We start from the raw sequence: 6,196 nt of genomic DNA on the forward strand, positions 1-6,196 counted from the left end.
CTGCTGTGGCCAAATTGTCATTCTGAATTCTATGTTCATATGTATGCACTAAACTCGCTATGCTAATTCTGTCAAACTTTCTTTCTTGAAATACATAATCTAATTCAAATAGTTTATAGTATACAAATTGCAGTATTATATCGAATATTGTTTCCTATAAAATAACCTCAAAATACTCACTTAAATGACTTCGCAAGATGTCGACAAAAATGACCTTTCACATTTTCGTATTTACCAGTAGCACGCACACGCGTGTCGTTACCAAATTTGAATTAACGCCTATATATTATTAAACCATTGCAATAGAAGACGAAAGAAACGTTCAATCCTTTCACGAGTATTCGTGTGCATATCGATTTTCGTCATACTTTCTGGTGATTCTCCGTCACCTGCACATGCTATGGCGATGTGGTTGCAAAGGGAAAAAGAGAGGGTGAAATGGAGGACTAAAAAATTGGACGGTGTTGCAAAGAGAAGAAACATATCACACACAAGAATACATGCACAGGGGAATCGAAAGAATGAGCGCAATCCCTGGTACAGCTTGTGCTATAAATCGTGACGAGTATCCTTAATACTTCCTTGTCTTCTGTTTTTCGCCCTGCACGCCGATCCGTCGTGCACGATCTTTATTTCGTCCACCCCGCCTCGAATACCATGGCCAACACTTCATTGCACTAATTTCTGCACTGCGATAATTTCTTCGTGCCAGAATTATTTTCTATTCTATTCCCTGGCGGAATTCGTGTGTCTGAGGTCTGTTTATCAAGATTATGTCGTTTCCAACGATTTCGTGGCTCAATTTGGATACATGTGATCGTGGGCGATCATTTAGAGCAAACTTTTGGCTGTTTTTGGTATTCGTTGCAGTAAAGACTTCTCGTTTTTATTCTTTCCCCTTGTATATATTGAAAGAAATCTTCCTCCTTAAATTTTGCTTGATAATTTAATAGTTGTAGTTCATGATGTGAAGGCAATCGATTCCGGAGTGAGGATGAAGGGATAGGCACGTTAAATTAACGACTTAATAAAGGAGAACTACAATATTCACAGGTTATCGAGCATAGATTAAAAATGAAGAGAACTGCACTTACGATATAAGAGAGGACCCAACAAAGACATCTGTAAGTTGTATTTTAGCGATGTATATAATTTAGGCTAAATTCAAGTTATCGCCTCGTAACTAATTTGGATATCACTGCGAAATTTAGTTCTAATGTTCTAAGAAAACTTTGCTGTAGAACAATACATTTTTCTACGAAATTTAAAATATAGGCACTCCTTTACGTTCATTTTTACATAATGAAATTCCATAATCCACAACATTTCATACTAATCTACATACTATATTATACAAGTCTAACCTATGTTATTCACTTCACGGTGAAAAACATCTCAACTATTGTCTAAGTCAACTTATACATTTAATAATACCGAGAAATATCATTCCAAGACATAAACGAAATCTTCTTATTCCACGAAATCATTTTTATTTCAAGACGACAAATCCACTTCCTTCTAACCACCGTGTACATATAAATTGAGGTAAAGCTTAATACCACCTATGCGGGAACATTCTTCGAAAAATGTGTCTTAATTCAATCCATTATCTACATGTAAATATTCTTCTCAGACAGGACAAGCGACGAAATTATTCGTGGGACACCTATATAGAACGAAACTAATGATAACTAAAATTGAATACCACTTGTACTATACATCTGCTCATAATCTTCCATTTCAGACGCAAAAGAGGTCGAAATTATTCATGAAATAACACAGCAATATCTAAGCTATGCGACAAAATGGTAGTACACTATAATTTTCAGTGTTTTTCGAATAACTTCAAAGCGGTATATCTAGGTAAAAAAAATTATTTTTGATTATAAACAAATTTGATTGGACAGGAGAACGTTAGCATTATACAAAGCCATTGATAAACACTTTGAAGAAATTATTACTACTTTTAGAGTATTGTATAAAGATAAAGGTAAAAATAGCAAAAGTCAATTACTTTCATTTCTTTGTTTCACAAACCTGACATGGCAAACAGTATTTGCTTCTAGATTTCGATCCACCACATAGAATTAAAAAAGATTTTACAAAAGAGGGTTTTAAACATTATATCCTCCTTGCTCTGCCTTTTTTTGATCGTCCTGCATTATTGCGTTGTAGCGATTTTTCACATAAACCGGTAAAATTTGTAGAACGAGATGTAGATAGTAATTAATGTTCGCTTGTGATATTAAAGATTGAAGAAACTAAGCGAATACGTATGTATCGCGTGTGTACATTAAATTTCGATTTAAGGAACTTTGTAACAAGCAGGAAGTTCTGTTATTTCCTCGCCTGCTGTACGATAATATCTGTCCCAAGTCAAGACTACTTTCTCCCCGAGTTTCAACAACCACAGGCCGGAATAAAGTCGTTGGGTAAGACGAGTTCAAAACTTGATCGTCATACAGTTTTCATATGCCTTCCCGTACTCTGAATACGTAGTAGTTTCTCGGTGTCTGCGTCACGATTTCGATAGAGAATGTAGTACAAAGCTTGTCCATTGACAGTGCACAACATAGTGCATCCGCCAACGGAGTACTGTAGCTGTTGATATAATAAGTTCACTGACGAATTAAATTCCATAGCATTTCAAGAATTATGAATGTATAAATGAAATATCGTTAGCGACATTGGCAACTGACATTACAGTACCGAGTGTAATCAACCACGTAATACTATATCCATTGAATTAATCCGTTCGCTGGTCATCTGAGTTCTTCAACTATTGTAGAATCATTAATGGATAGAGCAATTGCTGCTGAAGGTATTGACACATGCCAATGAAGTACTGAGTACAGCCGTTTGATTCATCTGGTCACAGATAATTCAAGTTCTATAGCAATTCTAGAATGACAAAGGACAGATCCTATATGTCTAGAGCTATTAGCAACCGCCAACACAATACTGGATACAGCCATCACCACAGTACTGTAGCCGTCGGATTAATTTTTTCACTGATGATTTGAATTTCACAGAGACTCTTGAATAACCGATGTATTGTACCGTCATGGCTAGAGATGACTAATTAATTACAGTACGGTACTTAGCTTATCCACCAGCGTGTCACTGTAGCCGTTGATTAGTCTGTACACTTATGACTTTATTTCTGTAGCAATTGTAAAATGACAAATGACAGATCCTTTATTTCTCAAGATATTAGTAACGGACATCACAGCACTGAGTACAGCCATCATCACAGTACAGTAGCATTTGTATTAAACTGTTCACTTATGACATAGACACGATGGCAATTGCAGAACGATCAATGGATAGATCAAATATCGGTAGAGACATTGACAAATGTCAGTACAGCACTGAGTGCAGCCATCAACACAGTACTGAAACAGTTTGATTAATCTATTCATTGGTGTTTTGATTTCTACAGCAACTGTAGAATGATGAATAGATAGATTAATTATCACATGAGATATAGACAACGAGTGTCGGTGTTTTACGTGCTGCATATTCCACGGGGGATTCGCAACACGGCCCCCATGGGCGAGGGGTTGGGATACGCCCAACCAGCGCGAGCGGGAGTGCCACAGAACACCCCCGCTGTTCCAATTTGTCTAACTGGGATGCTAGCCCCAATCGACTCCCTTGGTGTTGGGACAGGACCTTTCTAAATCCCTACTGCCTTAGGAGGACAGCACTCGAGCTGTACGATGCGCAACTCTCACGCCGGGCCTCGAGGACCCTTGCCTGCGAAGTAGGCTCCAACCACTGCCACCACGAGGCCAACTCAGCGACCGACGTGCGGCCTGCCTTACGACAGCCGACCAGGGCTAAATCGGTCTCCGGTAGTACCGGTGATCACGGGCGTACCGGTCGTCCCGTTCGTGGCGAACCACTTCCGTTCTGAGGCTGAGACCGATCGTCCCGTTCGTGGCGAACCACTTCCGTTCTGAGGCTGCTAGCCCACCTCGACGTAGGTGCACAGCACCTCGACGTAGGTGCACGTCAGCTAGGCATCATGGGGTTGCCAGTCCCATACTACGGCCGACCAAGGTCGACCGTAGCCCCTGCGGGGATGAGATATAGACAATTGACAATGCGGTATTGACTGTAGCCATCTACGTAGTGCTATTTCAATTGGATTATGCAATTCGCTGATCACCTGAGATCTACAGCAATTCTTAAATAATCAAGGGATAAATCAATTATATCTGGAGATATAAACAATTGACAATACGCAACTGAGTGTAGCCATTAACATAGTTATACAGCCATTGTATTAAACTATTCCCTGATCATTTACGTTGTTCTGCAATTCCCGAATGAATAACGTTATTCACTGAATAACACACATTTCATGCCCTTTCAGCGCAGTTTGATTACAGTTTCAGCGAATTTTTAGAGCATTTGTGATTTCTTGGAGTAAAGTTTTTTTTACTGAATCAAAACTGCACATAATAACATTATTTTATTAATGTCACGCATTTCCTGCAATTGCAGTGTCGTCTGATTGCTGTCTCAGCGAATTTTTAAAAAATTTGCGATTTTCTGCCGCAAAGATTTACTACTAATTCATAACAGCACAGAAATGAATTTTTTTCAGAAATATCACACACTTCATGCAACTTCAACGCAGTTTGGTAGCCGTTGTGTCGTCTGCCAAGCTTTACTTAGTGGTTATGCATGTCACGCTAACTGCACTGTTCTCATTAAAATAAGAATCCATAGCACAAGAGCGATCCAGGAAAGGACTTGTACTCTATAAATGTAACAACCTACAGCACACGAGTGATACATCAAAGGATATTATAAACTAACACATATCCCGTAGCATAAGGCACAGCCTGTAATATAGGAGTAAGAGTCTCCAGCATAAGTATCTGCACGAAGTATCAGTGGACACAGCGTGACACTCTTTGAACTTTAAAACCCGCGTGAATATTATGGACGTATGGAGCAAGCAAAACATGTGTAATAAGCAGCATATGTGTAGGAACAAGTTACATAGCAATTATAATAAATGGAACGATTTCAAGAGCAATAACAACAATGCAACGGCATTGTCGCACGAACTGTAATAAATGCCAAAATTACAAGAGAAATGTATGAGAGTTACCCTGAAGCCCGAATATCGAAGCCACGCCTGGAGAATCAGCAAGGCCTTTACACATGTCATCACGTAGCAAGCCTCGTGCAGGGACCAACCAAGGCCATCCCAAGGGATAAGACTCTCTCCGGAATTGGCATCACCAACCACACGCAGGAAACCAACAAAGCCTTCACACGAGATAACACGCCTGCCGGAACTAGTGTCACCGCCGCTCGCTATAGGTGATGTAAGGTGGGCGTCAACGTCGTATACCAAAGGCGAGATGAGGTCGGCATCAACGTCGCATACCAGAGGCGGGATAAGGCTGATATCACTCTCGAGTGAGACCCAGGACCTACGTGACCAGACACTTGACATCATCCAGTGGAGCCCTGTGCACCAGCGTGCTGTGTGCAACACCAGGTCACCTGAAAATGAGCAGCGGACCACTAGCGCGGAGTTCAGGAGTCCAGTTCAGTTGGAGCCTTCAGACAAGTCAGTCGTGTAGTCAACAAACACATTTGGAGAATTCAGCCACATTAATCAGATAGTTCGGTCACGAATCGAAAGCCTTTAAACCGCAAATGTTTTGCTACCGGTGTACCATTGTAAATTGTACTGAAGTATTAGAACATTATCTCGTATTTACCGTTCTTCGAGTGTCGAACTTGAGACCACTTGTACACTTTCGCAATGAGGCAGGACCATCTGCAGAAATCATACGACACCACAGCAGAAGTCTCTATTTCCAGCACCGACCTTAATTGCCGAGCTGAGCCTTGTGTCGCCCTGACTATCCTCGGCAGCACAACGACCCTCGATAAACTCACTGTTCATCGCTATCACTTGCACCATTCAATTACGGAGTCATCGAGCTCCAAAGTTCGCGGAGGCAATCGTAATATGGAAAATAAGGCATTATCTGTAAACGGTGATCCAGAGTGATCGGGGAAATCAACGCGCGACTCGCGCACTGCTGGATTTTCAAGACAGCTGGCCAAAAGGGACATCTTGCACTCAGACGTTTCCGTGGTTTTTTCTTCTTTCAATCTAGACGACGCACCGGGTCGTGACAATTTGGTGACAGCGTCGGCA

This window comes from Eufriesea mexicana, unplaced genomic scaffold (genome assembly GCF_001483705.2).
Source record: "Eufriesea mexicana isolate 0111107269 unplaced genomic scaffold, ASM148370v2 scaffold1949, whole genome shotgun sequence".
NCBI classification, from domain to species: Eukaryota; Metazoa; Arthropoda; class Insecta; order Hymenoptera; family Apidae; genus Eufriesea; species Eufriesea mexicana.